This window comes from Gouania willdenowi, chromosome 6 (genome assembly GCF_900634775.1).
Source record: "Gouania willdenowi chromosome 6, fGouWil2.1, whole genome shotgun sequence".
Classification (NCBI taxonomy): Eukaryota; Metazoa; Chordata; class Actinopteri; order Blenniiformes; family Gobiesocidae; genus Gouania; species Gouania willdenowi.
The window spans coordinates 46688160-46712714 of NC_041049.1; the positions used below are offsets into that span (position 1 = coordinate 46688160).

General features: G+C 37.4%; 1 protein-coding gene across 1 annotated transcript in view; it reads right to left on the reverse strand.

The window, feature by feature from the left end:
* LOC114464697 (leucine-rich repeat-containing protein 4C-like) overlaps positions 1-11502 on the reverse strand; it is an 80282-nt gene extending 68780 nt beyond the window's left edge. Inside the window, exon 1 of the mRNA XM_028449167.1 lies at positions 10357-11502. The gene's annotated coding sequence lies outside the window, so the exon portion shown is untranslated. The remainder of the gene's footprint in view (positions 1-10356) is intronic.
* Between the last annotated feature and the right edge of the window lie 13053 nt (positions 11503-24555).

The following is a 24555-nucleotide window of genomic DNA, read 5'->3' on the forward strand; positions in this document are numbered from 1 at the left end:
CTGGTTCCCACTGCTGGGAGCTGAGACACTGAAAACCATCACAAGAAAGCAAAGCAGTAAGCTGTAAGAAGTCCACTCAAAGTCAGTTTTCAACCAGTGGTGAAGATCACAAGCCAGAACCAGTTGAAACCTGTTGATTCTGAACAAGCCGTGAAACCAGACATGAAACCCGCTGAAAGGATGACCAAGCCAAGAACCGGACATGTCGGACACATTCTGTGGTCCAGAATTGCACCTGCAGCTTTAGACACTCTCTCATCAACCAGTCCGTCACAGAGACGGACCACAGACTCCTTCACCAGAACTCGAGGTACTCTCTGGATCTCAAATTCCAATTGGACCTAATTGGTACTTACAGTCACATAGCTCTCATCTCCATATTGATCTCTCACAGTTCTCTCTCACACACATACACACAGGTACGCGCTGCTCTGTTGAGTTTCTTTCTTTCTTACTTTCTTCTACAAAGCTTTTTACTTTTTAATTGCATATACTTGATCATTTATCCTTAGCTTAGTGAGCTAGCACTCTTTTAGTTACTGTGTAAAAAGGTTTGACTTGTTTGATTAATAAATGTATACACTTTTACTATTTGTTTGTGGTTTATGCAATAATGCAATATAATATGGTTTGTTATTGGAGAGTAGACAGTTTCACAAAAATTCCCGCCCTGAATGACACGGTACTAATAACTATTAATAACTAGTGACCTAAGACACTTTAAACTCTATCTTAGTTGGCACCTCTTTTAAATTCATGTAATATTAATCATCCCAAATATTCATATTATCATTCTTATCCCTCCCTGTCTACACTTAAAACTCCTTTAATTGATGTGTTTTATGTTTTGTATATACTCACAATATTTAAGTTTGACTATCTAAACTGTGTCATACAGAACAAAAACACACAGAGGGGCAGATTCATTAATAAACTGTATAAATTTAGCACGGCCCACAAACAGGTGGTAACTGTCAAAGCTTTTTGCACAGTAATAGCAGCAGTGACATTTGTGAGGAGACAGGGGAGAGGAAAGACGACTGAGGGATGGCATTTTCAGACCTCGAGTATATTTGGGATTAATTTATTCACAAATTTCAGAACATGTTAAACCTTTCCCGTTTTGTCACCCCACCGTGGCAGGGGGGTCACAGCGGAGATCAGCACTCTCCATGGCCGGAGGCTGCGTCTCCTCCGGGGATCACTCCCGTACGCTTGTTAAAGATGGTACCATGTAGGAAGAACAGGTTGTTTTGTTCTTGTAGAGCTGCACTTTATTATCTGGCTGCACTATAAACATAACCTCGCTACCTGTCACGGTCGCCGTGTCGAACTCTCACACATAACGCAAGCGCATCAGCAGCATGTATGCACCCACAATTCCCTACTACGGGATGAGTAAATAATCTATCTATCTATCTATCTATCTATCTATCTATCTATCTATCTATCTATCTATCTATCTATCTATCTATCTATCTATCTATCTATCTATGTTTTTCTGTAATTCATCCATTTTTTTTTTATTAGCTTCATCTACTAATGCCACCAATTCTGCATCAATATATATTTTTTCACACTCAGCTCTCCTTCACGCTCCATGTTCAACATAACACGGTCACCAGCACTTTTGCATGTGCACTAATCAATGCAGAAAAATCTGAATGAAATACACAATCCATATCAAATGGGGATGAAACTTGGGGAGGTAATTGAGGAACCAACCCGACATAACTGAAAAAAAAAAAATCATAAAGATTGGTCAATTATGAGGTTTATTCTTTATTCAAATTTTGTCAAAATCCGTTAAGTAGTTCTGACGTAATCCTGCTAAAAGTCAAACAAACAAAAAAAAATGTTTTGTAAGGGGGCCAGAATAATAAGTACATACAGTATTACATTTATCAATCATCTTTGAAAACATTACACATCTAAAGACAAACACATTTATACACTTTGGAATGGAATCCAGGAAAAGGTTCTAGCAGCACCTGAAGACACAAACGATGTCTTTTCAAAATTATCAAATTATACATTTCAAGAGTTTACCATCAGTGAAAACCGTCTATTAAAAACCTCTGTTTTAGCCAGAAGCTACAAGTCTTCACGATATGCAGCAGCCATAGCTGCGTCAATCCCCCTCTAGTACAGATGTCTACAGTAGCAAACGTTCAACTGACGGAAACCAGGCTGAGAAGATAATGGCTGCGAGCAAGTTCTAACTACTTTCTTTATCTTCGATTTATTGTCGTTCACCTTTATTGAGAAGAGTTCTTAAATAACTACACCTCCACGAGGCATAAAGGAGTAAAAGATAGCCTGTCACCTTTCCCCACCTCATTTAACCTTTTAATTCAGCAGAAAGGATTAATGTGGTGGACAGGGCCAATATCTCCTTAAACAGACACTGCCCACTTGCCCTGAGGCCACAAAGAATGACTCCTCTGTGTTCCATATGTATGCAATAGAGCGCATGTGTCAAACTTGAAGCCTGGGGGCCAAATCCAGCCCTTTAAAGCTCCCAATTCGGCCTGCAGGAGAAAGTAAAAATGACAGCAAAAGCATGGTGTAGATCAAGGATTCTCAACTGGTGGGTCGGGAACCAAAAGTGGGTCGCGGGCCTGTACTGGGTGGGTCATGGACAGCTGGTCAAAAATGTCTCTCATGTTGGACTTGTCTTTTATTTTCGAAATAAACTTTTTTATTGTGACAGGCTTGCTGTGAAATCCATGTTGCACAGGAACACATAAGAATTTTTGTTTAAAAAAATATTATATACTGTGTGTTTTTTCAACAGCTATTTTTGAAAAATGAAATTTGGTTGGTGGAATTCAAAAAAAAAAAAAAAAAAAAAAGTGGGTTATGATTTAATGACCGTGGCAAAATGTGGGTCCCAGGGTGAGATCATTTGAGAACCCCTGGTGTAGATCACCAACTGATTCAGATGTATAAAGCTCAGTACTTCCAAATACACAAATGTAATGAAACTGTACAATTGCTTTTACAGGGCTTAGTTTTCCCATGGCTATATCACACGATGGAATTCAGTTTTCATCTCAAATTATTCTAAGTATTCTAAATTTTTCCAAAATAATACTTTCCTCAAATTATTTCCCAAAGGTTCTCAAAATTAAATAAAAATTGGTCACAAAACATGGACATCTAAGATCCTCTATGGACTGGAATCTGTCACTTATTGCTCTATTATTGTCAATACTTTACGTACTTTAAATACTATAAGTGTTAGTGCAAACTAGGGCAAAAATAATGATTAAATTGCTTGTTTTACAGCCTATAATCTGTGGCCCACTTGAGATTAAACTGGTCCGTATTGGGCTCCAGAACTAAAATGATTTTGACACCCTTGCAATAGAGTATTTAAAAAAGAGCTGGTTTCTATTAACAGTTAATAGTTCTTCACATGATGCCAATTCCTTTTTAGGAGCTTCAGACATAACACAGACGTCAGACAAAAGAAGACCAAAATAAGAGTTGGAAGAGACAATTGCTGAGTCAAAGGGGACACTATCTTTATAACTGGCAAGGTGGGGAATGCAAAGAAAGCACTGAGGGATGATTCATCATGAATTCAGGTCAGTACTATGATTTGGATTTAAAAAAGGATGCAGAAATTCAGAGACTTGGCTTAATAAAGTCCTTTCTAGGCCTGCACTGTAACAACAGGCTGCAATATTTCAGGAATACAAAAGCAATCGACAGTGCGGCTTCGTCCATTGCACTTGTCGTTGTTTTCTTTAATCCACTCCTGTTCCCATGATAAGAATCGTACTAGAAAGAAAATAGGTGCAGCATTCCCTGGCCTCTAGAATGATAGAACGGCATTTTTATGATGTCTCCCAGATTATTTGCTGAGATGGATGGGCTGAGCTGGAGCACCGATTGATTAATCCATCGACTGGCGGAATGTGCTGCAGCCGTCCTCCTGCTCAGCTGTTCTTTCCTTGGACGGAACATTCACAGAGACAAGCTGTGGAGGGTGACTAACGAGCAGGGTTACTGCAGATACCAGCCGTGTTTGTCCGTGTCTGTACACTGTGGTCAAGTTGCTCTTTTTTAACGGCTTGATGGGACAGATTATAGATAACAGACACAAAAAAAGAAGAAAACCACGTGTCTGATCTTACGATAACCATTGAAGCACAGCATATTGCACCAAGACAGACTCAATTCATGTCTGGTAATGAAACATGCACATTTTTAGTGATTTTAGAATGATGAACTAAGTAATTACCATATATAATTTGGCACAACACATCTGCCGATGATGCAAAATTGCATCAGCGTGTCAGCAACTATCAGGTTAGCGATAACAGAAGCATCTTTTGGATGTCAAATCCTCTAAGGTGGAATCCTCATCCTGACTGCCAGTGAAGGTATGCATGATTGGTCAACATGTGATGTGGCTGTGCATTGAAATTAAATAGAATTAATCAATCATTATGCAAATTTTCTCAATTCTGTTTCAGGGTTTACACATTTCCACGTCATGTTTGCATCACTTTCCATTTTGTTTTTGTTTCATCATCTTTTCTAATTTAGATGATTTTACTGGCTAATAAACTTCCTCAAATCATTCCAAACATACTAAATAGAGTTAATAGAGTCAACAAATGTTACATTATATGCTTCAGATTATTTAGAAAAATGGGAAGGTTATGCTGAAATCATGCAAGATTACTACGCAAGACCTTATCATATCGGCTAGCCACACTGCTAGAAAAAAACAAAAAAAGGCTCAGATTGTTTTTCCGAATATGTTATGGTTTCGTTTATTCAGACAACTTTTCTCAAGAAATCTACTTTGATCTCCTGATATGTGTCAACTACCAGTCTTCTTCAGAAGCATCTACTGTAATAATTTCACCAATAATTGCTGGCATTATTACATGAAAGTCATGGACAAAACTGTGTTCAAGAAATAACTTATAAGGACACATCAAAGCGATAAGGAGACAAATCTGAAGAAGACTGGCAGTTTATAGTCGAAACATCTCAGGAGATCAAAGCAAATTTCCTGAAAAGACTTGTTTGAATAAATTAAACTAAGGATGTCCCGATACAACGTTTTCACTTCCGATACAATGCCGATAGTGCAGCCTTGAGTATTGGCCGATATCAGCATGAATCATACATGCTTTTATTACTTATTTTGCAGTGTGGAATGTTAGAAAACGTTGATCAAGTGATGTTACATTATACTCTTGAAGTGCAAACAATTCAAGTTCTTTTCAGTTATTTTTTACTGTCAGTATATGATGGGAACAAATGAGGGCGGGGACAAAAAAAACAAAAACTTATCGCAGCGCTTATATCGGAAATTTTAGATGCAGTCCGATAAAATTCGACATTCATTTCCTGACTGATATCGGACCGATATCCAATATCAATATCGGATCGGGACACCCCTTAATTAAACCTTAACTTGTTTTTCAAAAAGATGACAAAATTAATTTGCTTGAATTGCTTTTTCCATTTCAGAATGTGAATTTTGTTTCTTTTTTTTCCGTCTAGCGCAATTATAGAAAATTAGAGGCCCTACATACAGGATACACCCATTCTATGTTGCTCTGAAAACATTAGCACTTGGAAAGTGCACATAATAACTGTGTAGATTATAGCTTTTTTACATCGTTGACCAACTGATATGATTAGGCATCCAACAGATGCAACAGCATAGAGCGTTTCATGGTAACTGACTTTTCTTATGCAGTGATTTGTCTTTTCAAGGCTTTTTCAAGGAATGTTAAGGCCACGTTTAGCCATTCCGATGCAAACAGCCTCACACAAGTGGTTACAAAGCCATTAGAGAGGATTCAAGCTCCTCCATTGTGAGACACTTGGACAGATTGAGAGTCTTGCCTAAGAAACCGACGGCCAAATGTTTCTGAAACAAGGACAGCCCACTTATTCTATTGTCGACCCTTTGTATGCACACAAAGAAACATTCCTCTGCAAAATAACGCATTTATTTCTGTTTTTGCTTTTGTTACATTCAATAACAGCAAATAAAATACAACTTTAAATTGGCTGCTAAATAAATGTACATTGCTTCCCATACCCAAAGACAGTTCTTTACCCTTTCAGTTAGCAAAGTGTTGAAAGAAAAAAGAGTTTTATAATAGCTGTCAATGTGTTCCATATATGTGGTGTTCCTTTGCCTCCAGCACTATGCTTTCAGCTTCTGTCTGGCTTACCACTGCAGACCCCCTGCATTGCACTGCTGAAATCCCATACAAACGACTTGATGAAAGATCAGCTGTATCTGCTCCCTTTCTCACTAAATGAAGCAGCCTGGAAGTGTTCATGCCAAGTAAAAAACAAGAAAAAAGGAGTAACTATTATTGAAAAATGAATCCTAATAGTGTCATTTAATACAGAAACTAATCAGATTAGGGACAAATGAACGTTTTATGATGGTACAGGGTTTTTGGCCTTGATCTGAACTAAACCACAGACTGATGAGTGTAAGAAAAAGACAAAGATAGTTTGATTACGAGTATAATACAGTAGTATGGAGCGAGTCTCCTACCACGTCCCTGTACCTCATTATAAAACCACCCTTTTCAGGATGACAAGTTCATACAGTTTTTGACAGAACACCCTGAAAGGATTTTCAATAGATGAGTAGGACAACAATAGCTTATGAATTGGATATAAAACAAATATTTATGGTATGAACATATAAGCTGTTTGAGCAGCATAAAGTCACACTCGGTCCTTCAATGGTTTAAACCAGGGGTGTCAAAATCATTCGAGATCAGGAGCCAAATATCAGCAGTATGATCTTAAGATTTTTGACTAGAAATCAAGTCATTTCAAACCAGGTGCTTTACTTAAATTTCCTTCACTTTTTATTTAGTTTGGAGAAATATTGTGGAAAATTATAGGATTTTGAGAAAACAGAGTTTGTTTAACCTTTCAGATCAGAAATGACGGCCATCATGTTATATAAGTATGGAAAAACTGTGACACCTGCAAATACTTTGGAAGGGCTGAGAAATCTACAACTGAATTTGTTTGTAATTTAAGGTTTTCTTTGTGTTTAAACTTTCTCCTGTGGGTATAATTGGATGCTCAGAAAGGCCAGATTTGGCTCCCGAGTAGTCCCGAGGTTCATTTTCCCAAACTCACCTGTTCTCCAGAGTTTTAGCCTCTGAAAAGTCACTTTCTGAGCAACTCTACAAAAACGGACTGATATGCGGCCTACTTATGCATATTCATGAGTGGGCGTGTCTATAGACAGGACACTGACTTCCTCCTCCCTGCACGGTGACGTAGGGTCAGAGGATGGCTCGTCCTCCTCCCACCCACTCTGTAGCTGAGCTCATGCCGCTTTATAAACACGAGACAGAGTGTGGGGGCGGGGCGTTCGCCGGTACATACATAGACTGTAGAAAATACATACATAGCACTGCGTGAAGGACGCTGACATGCTCACCTTTGTGGGCGTGTCTGTTTTCATGTCAATCACGGCAGAGAGCTTCCTGGAGGCGCGGCTTCTCCAGCTCAGTGCCGCGTCAAATTCGTCATCAAAGTGGGAACGCGTCATCAAATTGGAGCGAGGTGTTTGTGCTCACCCTGCAGTAAGAAAGGAGCAAATCACCCTCTAACTAATGATTGAGGGAATCTATGAAAAACACACTTTGGGCATGTGTATGAAGCCTAAATAGCACTTTATGATGTTTAAAGCACAGAAAAGTCGGTTGAGCATAACATGGGCCCTTTAAGCTCTAAATCTAGTCCCAGATTATTGTCTGACTCAGATGGTTTGAACTTGACTCACATTTGGTCTGTGGTATCTGGGACCTACAGTTCATTTTCAATTCTGGTTGAATTGCAATGAAATATTTGACTAATGGAAGTGCAGTAAAGGTGGACACCCTCTCTGCATGTCACTATAAATCACTCACAAACAACCTCTATGATGGGAATATGTAGGTTGGATCTATCACTTCCAAGCATTTGACAGGGTAAAAACATAAAATTCACCCCCCTCACCCCCGGTGGGATCTCACTCCATCATGTGGAGAGCTTTCCTTTCATTTGGTGAATAATGTTTGCCATGTTTCGCACTTTCACAGCTGGAGGTGCAATTTATGCTCTGTCTGAAGTGTGACGGCCGATGCACCACTACTGGTTTGTCACTAACATGACAAACATCTATTTTTAAGCAGATCAGCCCTTTAGTGTCAAAGAGAAAAGGGGCAATACGTCATGAATGGATAGATATGTCATGGATAAAGTATTTGCACTTTTAAAATCAAGACAGTGGTATATTTTTTTGAATGATTTAATACGAACATAAACACTGTTTTTGCTTCTTTAAAAAAAACCTGATAGTCTTGTTTTTAATACTAATACCAGAGGTGTAAAGAGTACTAATATATCCTACTCAAGTAGACGTACTCTAACATGATTGAAATTGTGCTCAAGTACCAGTACAAGTAAGTCATACATAAAATACTCAAGTACAAGTAAAGAGTAGCTCAACTATATAGTACTCAAAGTAAAAGTTACAAGTTACTTTTACCCCACATTTATTTTTGGTAATAAATCTTGCCACGGTTTCCTTGCATACAGTACAATAAACATCTGCTACTGTATATAAACTTAAAAAGGAAGATTTGAAATCCTGCAAAGTTGGAACTTAATTTATTTTCTACAAAGGCATCTGTATTAAATAGGTTTGCCAAAATGTACTTTTTTTTTTTTTTTAAATAACAATAATGAATTATTTAGCTAAATGTATGAACTCTAAAACAGTGCCAGTTGTGGGTAACAATATAATAAGTAGAAACCCCAACCTGAACTAGAGAAAGTGACTGGGCATTGATCAGAAATGGCATGACTTAGAACATATGGATTATGTGCAATGAGACCATGAAATGGAAATAAAGAAATTAAAAAAAAATCACCAATGTAATAATTTACTCAGTAACAGTTGGGTGTAGAAATGTAAGAAATTACTTTACTTCTTAAGTACAAGTGCAATTACTGATTTAGAAACACACTCAAAAAAGTACAAGTACCCATAAAAGCAACTTGATTACAGTAACTTGAGTACTTGTAATATATTACTTTTACCTCTGACTAATACAGGGGTGTCAAACAGACTAATTTTGGTTCAGGGGCAAAATACAGAGCATTTTGATCTCAAGTGGGCCACAGATTGTATGGGGGAAAACAAGTAATTTCAACATTATTGTGCCTTAGTTTGCACTTCTACATATACATAAAATACAAAAATATGTGAGAAACCAACAATATCCAAGTCACTTAGACTGATATCAGTCCCAACAGGATCTTCACTTTAAATTTTCATTTTATATGAGAAATAATATGTAATAATTTGAGGAAAATTGAAGTATTTTGTATGAATTAAAAATGACTGAAGTTGTGCGATATACAGTAAGGAATGGGAAAACTGTGAGCCCCCTGTAAATATAGTTTAGATTCATTTACACAATAGTTCATGTTTTCTCTGTCATTTTTACTTTGTCCTGTGGGCCAATTTGGATGCTCAAAGGACCAGATTTTGGCCCCCGGTCCATGACTTTGACACAAGTTGACACTAATACATAAAAAAAGAGAAAGAAATAAAAAAAAGTTATACCATTTGTTGCTTAGCTAAATATTGTGAAAAATGATTTTTATCCAGCAGTTTATTGGTGGTAGGATTTCCACAACATTAAGCAACATCTATTAGTGGAAATGCTTCATTTCAGCACCAGGGAAATGGACAGCTCCCTCTTTAGCTCACAGAGGCAGCGAACAAGCGCCTTTTGACTAAATCTCTGAGGAGTCAGGGAAGAGGGGGTGGGGTGGGGTGGAGGGTAGAAAAAAAAAAAAAAAAAAAAGAGAAAACTCATATACCAACCATTTATTCGAACACTCCAATTTGACGTGTTTTTCTAACATCCCGTACTCGTATGTTTAATTCATAAGTTGCATTTCTCTTGGGATGGTGAGGGCTTTCAGAACAAGTGTTATGTATATGGCAGATCTTCGGATACGCACTGTAGGCATACTACAGCTACACGTTCAAGAGCAAAAACGAGGTGAAAAACCAATGCATGCGTGTCCGACCATTATTTTTGTGATGGTTTTGTGCCGTCATGCACACGCAAACTCAAGGGCGCGCAATGTAGGCAAGCAGCTCCAACAGGGTGCGCGCATTCTCCTTCTCTTTTTGAATTCTTTTAAATAAACGATCGATTGGGATCTTTTTTGTCCTCATGTTTTGAATAGAAGACAACCATGCATACACGAATTTAACATTTGAATGACATTGGGTGAAATGAATTAAGCGTTTATTTGAGGTGAATTGAAACTTACCATGGCACGAACACATCAAGCATCTGCAGCCATCCCCAAAAATAGCATCAGAGAGGGAAGAAGAAGAAGGAAAAAAAAAACGCAATTCTCTGTTGGGGATTTGTTGGATCCGATAGTGGCACTTTTTCTTTTGAGGTGTTTCCACTTTCAAAAAACGACGTGCAATGTAATCCAAAAACTAGTCTATAGATGACCTGTTATCAACTCTCGATGAAAAAAGCTTCATTTACCCACAAGTGCCTGAAACCGATCTGTATCGTCTTTGCTTTTCACCGGATTGTGAGTTAGAGCACGTACACTTGTTATGATTTGGGTCCGATTCATTTATTTCGAACGATGCCTTTTTATTTTTCTTATCTTATACCACACCATAAAGCGAGATTACCTCATGTCCAGTCTTAAAAAGCGCGTCCATCCGGATACACGGAAACATCCTTCATACATGGTTTTTTTTTAAGGTCCATGTTTTTTTTTTGTTTTTTTTTTAATTCAAGTCCATGTTACTTTGTGGTCATCAAAGCTGATTAAATTTCCCCGCACACCCCAGTGCGGATTTCAAAACGCGTATTCCTGTTTCGTCGATGAGCTGATATCCTGCAGATCTTAAAAGTAATAAAGTTCAGGAAAATGTCGCCAAATAACGATCTTCCTCCTGTGTGTGTTGCGTTAATCCGTATTTCAGGAACACGTCTATTATGTGGATTGCATAGGGGAAGTAAAAAAAAAAAAAAGATCCAATATCCTCTGAGATTGCGCAAAGCCAAATGAAATGTTGAGGCTGGAACTTCCAGAAAAAACCCTTTCGTGCACCAAAAAAAGCAGAATTCTCTCTCCAATCGCAGTCTTGGTTGGTCTCACCCTCGGTACTCTTCACTTCTCGGTGAATATCGCCGTTAAAAACGTCCCAGGTTTATCCTCCTCCTCAAACTGCCGCCTGTCCCCACCTCCAGTGTGGACTCCAGTGTTCCCAGTCTGCGTACAAATGTGATCAGGAGGACTCAGGAGTGTGTGCCAAAAGGCGCAGAGCGAGCTGCTGCTGCTGCGTCCAGCCGTGCGCTTCACCGCACCTCCTCGGTGCGCCGCGCATTTCTTTATTTATTTGTTTGGTGCCTAAACCTTTTTACGCACTGTGGGTACATGCACATGCAAGACGCGGACGGACGGTGAGCTCAGAAGGGAGACGTTGTGTTGGTTACCTCCCACTAACAGGCTGCTTTCTCCAAAAAAAAAAAAAAAAAAAAAAAAAAGAGCTGATGGGGATCCGTCTGTGCGGTGGTAAAAACAAGGAAATAGTCTCTCTGCGCTCTCACAACTCAAAGTGTTTCTCAGCAGAAACCCTATTAAGAAAGACATCACGTGCATATACAAAAATGACTTTTTTTCTTTTCTTTTTTTATTTATTTTAGTTATAAATTTGAGTTTAATGTTTGCAAAACACACTAAAATGTCAGTTACTGTTTATTATAATAGATAGATAGATAGATAGATAGATAGATAGATAGATAGATAGATAGATAGATCCCATGTGCATCCTAAAAACGCGACATGACTGCCCCCTACCGGTCACCCGTTAATAACCCGTTTAATGCTGTTGAGTTGAATGTCCTGAGGCTGATTGTCGCATAGGGTTGCTCTCCCATGACAGACTAGGCTTTGTTTGTATTGGTTATTTAAACGTTATCTATTTGTACTTTAAAAGACTGCAGGGCACAACAACAAGAGACGCAGTCACACACTATGTCTTTATTTTATTTATTTATTTTTTTTATGGAGGATGGAAGTGTATCCATCTACCTCTGCAGCACACACAGGAGGAGGGAAGTGAATGGTATTCAGCAAGGGTGTCAAACTCGTTTTAGTTCAGGGGCCAAATACGGACCAGTTTATAGGTGGGAGTGTGTGGTGGTGGTGGTGGGGGGCAATTTTAACATCATTGTGTCCTATAATTTTCAATATCCGTTCAATTCACTTTGAAAAATATTGATTTTGTCAATATTTTTTGTGTAATTTAAAGAAATTTTGTGCCATTGTTTGTGAGAAATAGCAAGATTTGAGATATTTCCACAATTTGGAATTAAAAACGACTTCATTCATGTGGTATAAACTAAGAAAACATGTAAGTCCTTAAAAATACAGTGGAGTTTCATATAACTGCTGAATTTGTCAATCTATAATTAGTTTATTTGGTCATTTTCAGAATAATTAATGTTTTCTCTGTCATTTTTACTTTCTCCTGCGGGCCAAATTGGATGCTTAAAGGGCTGGATTTGGTCCCCGGGCCTTGAGTTTAACACGTGTGGTAAACAGTGTGTGCTTTGACAAGTTTGACAATCGAGAACAGTGTTTTTCACCCTCTGCTGTGTCAAGGTATATCTTTTCATTGAAAAAACCCAAAGGCACACCACCACCAACCGAAAATGAAACTTTATAGCCTATATTAACAATATACAGTCATTCTTCTTATCAAAGTGTCCTGAATACAAATCAAACAACAAAACTATTATTTTGTCATCTTTTATATTTTGCATACTACAGCATCGTGGGAGGGATAAAAGTGAGTTAAAAACAAACATGAATTATGATTAGAACTACAATTGAACTTTATTCTGTTGAATATTGTTTTGTTTTATATAATGTATTTTTTAATATTATATCATATGTAAATATATTATTAGTGAGGACACAGGAGGCATGTTGTTATTGTTTTTTTTTCCTTCTGTCACAGAATGCTGGTGTGTTTTAATTCCTTTAGCGTTTGACCGATTTGGACAATTATAAGGTACTTTTGTGACTATTATAATTCCTTTAAAATACATTGTTTTGTTCAAACATCTTCTAATTAATTTCGATTGGGAATTTCAGCGTTCTAAATTTTTTTTCAAATTTGAACTTCAACATGCACTGGTGCGGTTTGCAGCCGAGTTTGAAGCGGCCGGGATGGGGATCAGCACCTCCAAATCGGAGGCCATGGTTCTCCTCTGGAAAAAGGTGGCTTCCCCTCTCTGGGTCAGTGGAGAGTCCTTGCCTCAAGTGGAGGAGTTCAAGTATCTCGGGGTCTTGTTCATGAGTGAGGGTCGGATGGAGCGTGAGATCGATAGATGGATCGGTGCGGCGTCAGCAGTGATGCAGTCGCTGTATCGGACTGTTGTGGTGAGGAGGGAGCTGAGTCGGGAGGCAAAGCTCTCGATTTACCGATCGATCTACGTTCCTACCCTCACCTATGGTCATGAGATTTGGGTAATGACCGAAAGGACAAGATCGCAGATACAGGTGGCCGAAATGAGTTTCCTTCGCAGGGTGGCTGGGTGCACCCTTCAAGATAGGGTGAGAAGCTCAGTCACTCGGGAGGAGCTCGGAGTAGAGTTGCTGCTCCTTCACGTCGAAAGGAGCCAGCTGAGGTGGCTCGGGCTTCTGTTTCGGATGCCTCCTGGTCGCCTCCCTCGGGAGGTGTTTCAGGCATGTCCTATTGGGAAGAGGCCTCGTGGAAGGCCCAGGACACGCTGGAGGGACTATGTCTCTGAGCTGGCCTGGTGTCGCCTCGGGCATCTCAGCTGTTCAGCCATTCTTCAACTGATTTCAACCATTCAACTTTTTCTGCTGTCTGATGGCTAATGCTAGGCTAATGTTAATGCTAGGCTAATGCTATTGCTAGGATAATGCTAATGCTAGTTAATGCTAGATTTATACTAGCAATAGTAGTTTCAGTTTCAGAAAATGACAAGAATGAGACTTTAGTGACATGAGGTTTTCCGGCAAAAAAAAAAATGTGTCCTTTTTTAACACGGCTTTGGCCTGTTTTAACATTTATTTATACCTTAAGACTGATGTCCTCACCTCCATGCTCTCCCTGCACTGTGGCCTCCTAATGCTAGTTTTAATTAACCAGAAATTAGAAATGAAAACTAACAGCATTTTGACAAAATACATTTATTTGTCAATATTTCATTTCAACCAACTCTCCATCTTTTAGCTGGGACATGTCTCATGTTGTGGGTGTTTGTCACAGATTTTGATGCCTTGATGACAGAGGCAGGAGGCTCCCACCTAAAACACTGTGGCCCAAGGCAGTGCTACCTTTACCTCAGTTCTCCTTGTCTGCAACAGAAAGGAGGTCATTAAAAAGAAAAATCATGTAAAAAACATTAAAACATCAAGTGATTTTTGATTTGATGTCTTAGCAGCAGACTCAATGTCCATAGAAATACACTATTACATACAAAAATAATCATAACAGTTCAAATGAACATTAGATTAGACAAGGCATTTGTTTCATTTACTATGTATTTATGTGGATAAAACCTACAAGTGCAATTCAGCTACTAGCAGTGTTCATAACTCTGCTAGTAGCTGAATAAGAGTTTTAATCATTTAAGTTAATGTCTAGCACACATATACACCACATAGGGTGTGGGCGATATAGGGAAAAAAATCATATCACAATTTTTTCTTTGTAAACTCATGATCACAATACGATTTTTTGTCATTCAAATCATTTAGACTATTTTAAAGTTATTTACCAATAAAACAAACCAATTCACTTATTAATATCAACACCCTAAAGGAAAAAAAGGAATAAAAGATCATTTAAGACTCGGTAATTTTCATTTTTTTTTTTTTTTAATTGTATGTAAGCAATTTATCAAACTGGTTCCAAGTACAATTCGCATTAAACAAAAGGGCTGACATGTTCTTTTAGTCATAGTCTTTTTTACTTTGTTTTACTAAGTGGTGTAGAATTAGCATTAGCATCACTTGCTACATAACAAGGCAGTATATTAGTCTAGTGATTTCTATTTGTTATTGAGGTAACACACTCATATTAATAAAATCCTACTTTAAGCAGTGTTTGAACACCTCATTTCACGCAGTGTGGACAATAATATCCTTTACAAGATAAAACGTTACTGCTTTGGTTACATTATACCTGGGTGATATGGACCAATACTCATATCTCTGTATTATCCCTCAAAATGGCAATATAAACCATTTATTTTTTATCAATAGTTTTACAAGAAAAAACAATAATGGGTCAAAGTCAGTGGAGCCACAAAAACCCTTTTGTGAATTACTAGCAGCACAATAACAACATTTTGTGTTACTTTTGACCTTTTTCCTTCATTAGGCTGAAATGTGAATAAATTCTGCTGTGAGCGTACTTCTGCCCTGTTTAAGCGCTTAATAATTATTCGGTTGTCTGTAACGCTGACATGCTGGCTAGCAAATGGTGTGATTTGGCAGAGAAAAAAACCTTTGGATGTGCTGTGTATGGATCACAGACATATGACGCAGGACACGGCACCGCAAGGGTTATAAATGTGAACTACAGACGGTTCTACGATCTCATGTTTTAATCCTTTACGATCTAATATCATCAGATCACACACCCTTATACACACTTGAGTGAGAGAGAGAGACACACACAAAATGTTAGTTTTTTAGACTAATGGTTTTTTTAAGGGTAAACTGACACTAAAACACACACCACAAATATAAACAGTGAACAAAATGGGTAGTTACATACCATCTCAGGCGGAAGTCTGTCCTCTAGAGACTTTCTTTCTGAAATCATGTCGACGAGTCGGTGGTGTGTTGTGTGAGGTGTCTTGAGACGGCTCGTCAAGACCCGCCTTATGTTGCTTCTGATTGGTTTATTATTGTGTGATGCCCAGTGTTGGGAACGTTACTTTAAAAAAGTAATTAGTTATAGTTACTCTCTACTTGTTCAAAAAAGTAACTGCGTTAGTAACTAAATTACTCTATAATAAAAGTAACTCATTACCAAGGAAAGTGACTATTTGCGTTACTATTAAAAAAATAAAAAGTTGCTATATGTCAAATCATTACATTCTTAGATGCTTGTGTCGTTGTGAGGTGCTTCATTAAATTGAGTTGCTTACAACGAATGTCGACAAAGTCTTCAACTCCTGGATATATGAACACTTCACATACACGTTCTTTGCCTTTGACCACAATTAATTTAAATTAGTGTTTGTATCGCCTTAAAAATGTCAACTTTCATCAGACTGCTCCACGCTCACCATCTCTGCTGATTCATCAAATCTGCTGTGTGTGTGTGTGTGTGTGTCGCATGTGCTGGCACGTCGCCTTAGCCAATCACAATCGCTCACCTTGTTTTAACCCGCCCTCCTCATGCTGGCACATGTGTAAAAATACTGGCTCTGATTGGCTACCATGAAACATGACGCCGCCTAAGCCAATCATAATCGCTCACCTTTGTTTTTCACCCACCTCCTCACAACAGCTGAGTCAGAAGTCGGGGATACTTTCGAATAACAGTTTATTCAATCAATGCATGTAACGCACCGCATTTAACGTTCAGTAATGACAACGGCGTTGTAACGGCGTAAAAAGTAATTAGTTAGATTACCCCGTTACTGAAAAACAAATGCCATTAGATAACGTCGTTATTTTGAACGCCGTTATTCGAAACACTGGTGATGCCTGCCATGGTTGGTTAGATTTAGGCACAAGGAGACATGGATTGGTCTGGGATTGGTTATCTCGGTCAATCAATCGAGTAACTCGAGCTACGGCAAGCCGCGAGGACCATAGTTCATTATCATGAAAAAAGTTGAGTATTGAGAATTGAGAAATGTCAAGTGTGGCGTATGACGTGAGAATGGGTCAAATTGCATGACTGTCACGCTCAAAGCGTGGGGCTCGGCAGCTCTGTACTAGGTTAATGCTAATGCTAGCTAATGCTATTGTTAGGTTAATTACTAGGTTAATGCTAATGCTAATTTATCTTAATGCTAGGCTAAAGTCATTGCTAGGTTAATGTTAGGCCAATGCTAATGTTAGCTAATGCTAATGCTAGGCTAATGCTTATCCTAGGCTAATTATGGCAGCTCAATGCATTATTTACAGAGACTAATTTTTAAACCAGTTAGGTGAAATTTTCCCAGGGCACATGTGACAATCTCTCACAGCACACAACTGTGCCATGGCACAGTGGTTATAAGAAAAATTCTGATCTAGAAACAGATTAATGTGTTATAAATTCTATTTGGCCTCAGCACTTTTAGGCCTATTTATAAATGCTGTGGCTGACTGGTATAAATTATGAACCAGGCAGGCACAAACTTTGCAGGGTTTTTATTTTATTCATCTATTTATTTATTTATTTTTTGCAATGGCAGCCGACACTGGAGACTTCAGGTATTCAGATAGATTACTGCTTGTGAGGCGTTTATCTCTGCGAGAACTTGCAGTACCACATTTATTATGCTAAAGTCGTTCATATTGTGAAACATGTGTATTGAAGCTGAGAAAAAAATGCAAGGCATTCCAAATATATATATATTATATATATCTATATATATATATATATATCTATATATATTATTATATATATATATATGTGTGTGTGTGTGTGTGTGTGTGTGTGTGTAGGGCAGTTTGGATGGAGCAATGCTGATCAGAGAAAGAAGATAAGCATTCACTGACTGTAATATAGCAGACTAGAGAAAAAAAAAAAAACATTTAAATGCCAGACCATGCAGGAATCTGCCCATCGAACTGTCAACATCTGATCTCATTTCCCTCAGTGCTGAAGGGTGTGCATCATTCATCAGTCATCATAACTGTCCACCTGCCTGCCTGTGTCTCCAGCATATGGTGGTAAAAAGTCCCACAGCCTCGTACTTTTCTGTTGAAGGAGACATCATTAAATAAACCCACTGCTTCACACTTTTTTTGCCTTGCCTCACACTAAAGCAGACAGAATTACAAGTTAATATTTCTATATAGAGTTTAGTGGGCTACATTTATAAAATTCAAATATTCTCATATTGTAAGTGCAGAGGTTATTCCTCGAAGCTTTTTTTAAATTTGTGTGACATGATGAAAGTTTTACTGCATTGCATAATCTAAAGCTTTAGCTGCTTTTTCAGCTTTTTGCCAGTTCCAGTAATTATTCTTTCTTATTTCCTGTTATATCAGTAAAGTAATTTGTGTATTATTAATTGGGGTGTCCCGATACAATATCTACGGAAGCAAATTAGGGCTAATTTTGATAGAGAAAATAATTTTGGGCAAATCAAGAATTAAGTTGATATGTCGAGATTAAAATTGAAATACAATGTTGAGATTAAAATTTAAACTGAAAATACAGCATTGTGATAAATGTTAAAGGTTCACTAATGAATTATTACCTAAGCGGACAAGGACCAATTGACCAGATATGACAATAATCTCCATCAAAACTGGCCCTAATCAGTTTCCTGAATGCTCCACCTCTTCCAAACTTGACTGTTTTTTCCTTCAAAACAGATTACGTTTTTGGTAATATCTCTTCAAAGTCCTTAAAGAGATTACAACACTGTATTGATGAGCTAAAAAAGGAAGAATCTCTTTGTTATTAAAACCAACTTTGAAGTATAGTTTAACACATGCATTGATACACAGCCTTTTGGCCATGATCTGCTGGTTGTTGTCATTTAAAGGGGACATATCATGGTTTTAAATCCTTCCTTTTTACATATAAATCATACAGTTGTGGTCTATATAAAGCGGAACTGCAATGCTTGGGTCTGAATTCCTCATTATTATAGCTCCACAGGCCCCTTTTCTACCCCTTTTCTGATGTGCTTCTGAGAGCAACTCGTTTTGGTGCGGTCTCTTTAAATGCAAATGAGACACTCCATACCCCGCCCCCTCTTCAGGTGACACTCGGTTCAACTCCACCCTGCTCGGCCATTTTTGTAGTTTGATAGAAGAGATACGGCTATGTAGCGGCGCATAAACTTTTTATTCAGAGGTCGGACCCAGCGGAGCGAGATGAAAATGAAGATGATGAACCTGCAGAACCCTAACAAGTGAGCTAACACAAGCACCGAGCTAACGCTAGCGCCAAGCTAACGTCACGAAATGCATTTTAATACAGTCTTTTCAAAGAACAAAACGGCAAAATGAAATGACTAATGAAAACTTTAGACTTAAATTAAATCACGTAGGCCATATCATCAAGGATCTAAAACAAGCACACTGCGCTAACATATGAAGACGGTGCAACTGCTAATGCTAACAAAACAATGACAGGGACGTCTTATCATCACACTTTTTAGCGTTATTTACAGCTTACCGAAGTGCTCTGTTCGTCGTCTCCAAAGATAGAAGGAATTGAACCCTCAATCAGACAAAGTCTTTCGGCAAATCCTTCTTTATACTGGTGGAGGTTGATGAAGCAGTCATCCTTGAAGTGCTTCGCGCACACAAAAATGACCTTACCCACATGTGGGTACATTTCTGTGAAAAATAAAACTCAACCAGGCACTTTGAAAAGGTTCTGATGCTGGGAGACGTTGTAATGAAGCGTGTGGGTTACTACATCCAACAACTGAACATTTTGACTTATCCTCTCGTAACTTCGGCATCCTTGAGCTTATTTTACAAAATAAAAGCGAGAAAAAAATGGCGGATTGCTCGAAGTGTTGGACCTGGAGTTGATGTCCTAATTTGGCAGTTCCGCTGCAAATACTGATGTCCTAATTTGGCAGTTCCGCTGCAAATACTGTGATGTAATAGTTCAAAAAATGTAATAGAGAATAGAAAAATCGAAACAGGTTGAAAAATATGAGCAAAACAGAATATAAAGATATCTACGGAGCACCTGAAGAGACTAATTTGATTTTTTCTGTACTTCTAAGCACTCTAAATATACAACAAAATGCATTTAAGGGCTAAAAAAGTGGATTTAGCATTATATGTCCCCTTTAATGAATTGTCTCTCGTCAGCTTCCGAAGATTTGACTTAGTAAACCTTTGACTTTTACTACAATATTGTATTTTGAGTTCATTTTCCAAATTTCAACTTTAATCTGGATATTATATTTCAACTTTAATCTCAAAATTTCAACTTTAATCTCGGCATTTTCACTTTATTTTTGACATTTCGACTTTATACTTGATTTGTCTAGAATTATTTTCTCCAGCAAAATTGGCCCTGATTCATTTCTGTAGATATCAGCAAATAAAGAAAAAAACAGATTGAACAGATTATATCAGACTGCATTTACATGTAAGAAATCTAATACAAGCAGAGAGAGATGTCACTCCAGCACTTCTATCAAGTAGCTAGCAGAATTTGAATTATTTTGAACTAAAAAGTATAATTGGTTTTGAGGTTTTTTCTCTGGGTCTTCTAATTTTTTATATATATATGTATTTTTCCATTTCATTCAAATGTACAGTATTCTAATGTTTATGTTAAACTCGTGATTATGTTTCACTTTAAAAATGTAACTTTTTATTATAGATATTATCATGTTTTTTTTCAGGGTCTTCTCATTTATACTTATTTTATTTTATCAAATTGTAGAATATTCTTATGTTTGGGGTTAAATTGCATAGAAACCTTTGTTTAATAATAGATAGGTCAGTTTATCTCATCCCTACTGTTGCTGACTATTCTTATTTGTTTGATCTTTTTTTTTTTTTTTTTACGAACATTACAAACTACAGAATAAGTAATAAAAGTTATTGTCCAATACTCAAGGCACATTTAAAAACATGTAATCAGATTACCGGTATGTTTTATAAAAATGGGGATTACTTGTGGGATTACATTTTAAAAGCAAGCTGGATATAAACCGTGCAGCAGATACACATAGTGCGCACGCACACATTGCGACGATTCACAATACTTCACCATAACAATGAACATGTGAAACCAACGCACTGCCTGCCTGGCTGTGTGTATGTGTGAGTGTGAGCGTGTGTGTGTGTGTGTGTGTGTCATCATGAACCCGGAGCTTTCACTGCATTGCAACTCCGTCATTTTTCCATTTAAATTCGAGAAAGGAAACAATATCACAGTACAATGTGAAGGATGACTGCCTGCTGTTAAAATGTTGTCGTCATCCAGGGATTTGACGTCCAATCTGAAGGAGGCCAAATCCTCCTCTAAGGAAGTGGGTTCAAAACTATCAACTGTTGGTCACATACGCAGACATCAAAACCATTGAATGACAACAACAAGAGAAGCAGAAGTGGCTCCCTTAGAAACAGAAAATCCTTTATGTCTGCAGACAAAGTCAAGAATATGCACTTTAATATGTGGGTGTACATGTTACCATGTCAACGCAGAGGGAATTATGGCAGCAACAACTTCTGAGGATATAGAAATGAAATCCCCTGCAAGCCTTTGGGAACAAAAGAAAATATGGTGTCGTTTACTCATCTACTCAAGTAACGATGGAAGTTCTGTTATTTACAAAAAACAATCCCATATCTTTTTAGTTAGCAGAAGGAAAACAAAGAACAGCTCAAAAACGTCTGGTCTTTTATTAAAAAGACCACAAACACATCCAATAAACAGCAATGATAATGTGTGATGGATTGAAAGCCGCCAAAGAAGAAGAAATAACAGGAACGCTGGTGCATTCATGACAAAGATGCACCAAAGCTTACATTTAGCCATATTTTGTTTGTTTCTGGTTAGATTTTGGCAAACATATCGGTTTTGACAAATTAACTATCAAAACTTTCAGAAAGTTCCCGATATTTATGCATGTACTTTTGAGTTATCACATTTTTTGTGAAACTGCATTAACTTTTCAGCTCTGATCTCATGTTTAGAGTGGACAACATCTTAAGCTAGAGTGGAGCTGCTCTAGTTTAACCTTGTAATCTTTGCAAACAAATTATAAACCATTCAACCTTTAACATGTTCAGCTAATACGTTCAACCCATTTCAACCTTTTCAACACATTTAAGCCTTTTAAAAAAAAAAAAATGTTCAACCTTATTGCCAATGTTTAGCTATTGCTAGGTTGATGCTTAGCTAATGGTAGGTCAATGCTATTGCTTGGCTAATACTACTTTAGTGCTAATGCTAGGTTAATGCTATTGCTAAGTTAATTCTAATGTTATGCTAATGCTAGGGTAGTGTTAATGCTAATACTAGGTTAATGCTATTGCTTGGCTAATGCTAGGTTCATGATAATGTTAGAGTAATGCTTGGTTTGTATTAATGTTAGGTTGGTGCTTAAGCTAGGTTATTGTTAATGCTAGGTCAGTGCTAAAGCTAGGCTAATGCTAATGCTAAATGAAAGCTAATATTAGGCTAATGTTATTGCTGATGTTAGATTAGTGCTAATGCTAGGTTAATGTTATTGTTAGTCTGATGCTAACGCTTGGTTAGTGTTAATGTGAGGTTAGTGCTAATGTTATTGTTAGGCTATTGCTAGGTTAATGCAAATGCTAGGTTAGTGCTAATGTTATTGTTAGGCTATGGCTAGGTTAATGCAAATGCTAGGTTAGTGCTAAAGATAGGTTAATGATATTGCTAGGTTAATGTAATACTAAGTTAGTGCTAATACTAGGCTAATGTTAATGCTAGATTAATGCTAATATCAGGTTAATGGTATTTCTAATGTTGGATTAGTGCTAATGCTAGGTTAATGTTATTGTTAGGTTAATCTAATGCGTGGCTAGTGTTAATGTTAGGTTAGTGCTAATGCTATTGTTAGGCTAATTCTTGGTTAATGCTAATACTAGGTTAATGCTAATACTAGGTTAGCGGGCACTAATGCTAGGTTAATGTTAATGCTAGATTAATGCTAATGTTAAGCTATTTCTAAATCTAGCTAATATTATGTTAATGCTAGGTTAATGTCAATGCTAATGCTAGCTAATGCAATGCAATTTTATTCACATGTGATGGAATCATTAAGGATGGTGCTTTGGTTTGACGAAATCGTTCCACACGAGGAAAAGAGAAAGATGACCAAAGTCGAAGAGGAAGAGAGGAATTAAAATAGATTAAATTAAATACGTTATTATGGAAGTGCATTTTTATATTATTCTATATATATATTTTTTACTATTCTGTAAGCCTTGAGTTTTTTGTTATAGTTTTAATTTCTTAGGAGGAGATGTTTCTCATTGTTTCAATGTTTGAGAGATTTTAAGATGGTAAACATTTGATTTTACAAGTACAGAATGTTAAAAAATATAACAATTGTACAATATTTATATTGTATAAAATCTAAATTCCTTTTTAAATCTTATTAACAATAACAACTCATTTATTTATTATATTGCAGTTTGCCATTACAAAGTAGATTGAAGAAAAACGTTCTTTAAGTATGACGAGGTCGGCCCAAGTGTCCTCTTTCTTGGAAATCAAAATATGGTCACCCTTTTGCAGCTAAGCTAAGCACAATAGATTCAGGTGTCATTTCTCCACCTTCCAGTTTGACTCCCACAGCTCTGCCAAGTCATGTTCTAAATTAGGAAATTGTGGTTTGATGCAATTCTTGGCAAATTGAGCCGTTGATCAGCTTCAGTGGTAGTCGAAACATGGAGTGTATGTAAGTCAGGACACATTTTAAAGTGTATGCCAGTGACGACTTTATTGAGCTCAGTCTTCCAGCGCTATTGGAAGAGAAAAAAAAAAAAACATTCTTCCCTGATAGTGTTAAAGCAGTGTAAGGGTTGCCATTGTAAATAATGTGTCCTCGTCTTTTTTTACAATCTCAGGGTACGTTAAAAGACTCACCGTGACAGTGAGCAGCACGGTTGAATAAAAAAGAAGCAGAGAAACATTCTTATAGGAAGTACTGGCTCTAGAGTCCTCAGAAAGCGATGCCATGTTGAGTATAAGAAGCAACAACTTAAATGATGGTTTGGAGCCACAAAATGTAACAAAAGTGAGTTAGGAACACAAATGACATTACTTTATTTTCACATATATATTTATACATACATTAAATGTTTTTCCCCTATATTTAACCAATTTATTCAGCCACAGTTAAAGCGACCATTAGGCTTCCATTGCCCTTGTGCTCTGATCTGTTCACTGCAGTCAATAACTGAATAGTTTGTGTTTTAGGATGCAATAGGACAGACATGGACAACTGACGGCCCTTGGACAAATATTGTGTGGCCCCCAAAGTAAATTCACAAAACGTAGTTAATAAATACACAAAATGACACTGTTAAAACATAGAAAAGTGCACAACATGATGACAGAAATACACAAAACACAACTACAGTAATCGTAACTATTCCTAAAACATACAAAGTTACAACAAAAATAACACAACAACAAACACAAAAAATATAAAATAGCAACAAAGATGTGCACAATTACTTCTGTATTAATGGTCAGATAGGTCATTACTCTGACATGATTATAGATAATGTGGCCAGGAAATTAAATTAGAAACAGAAATG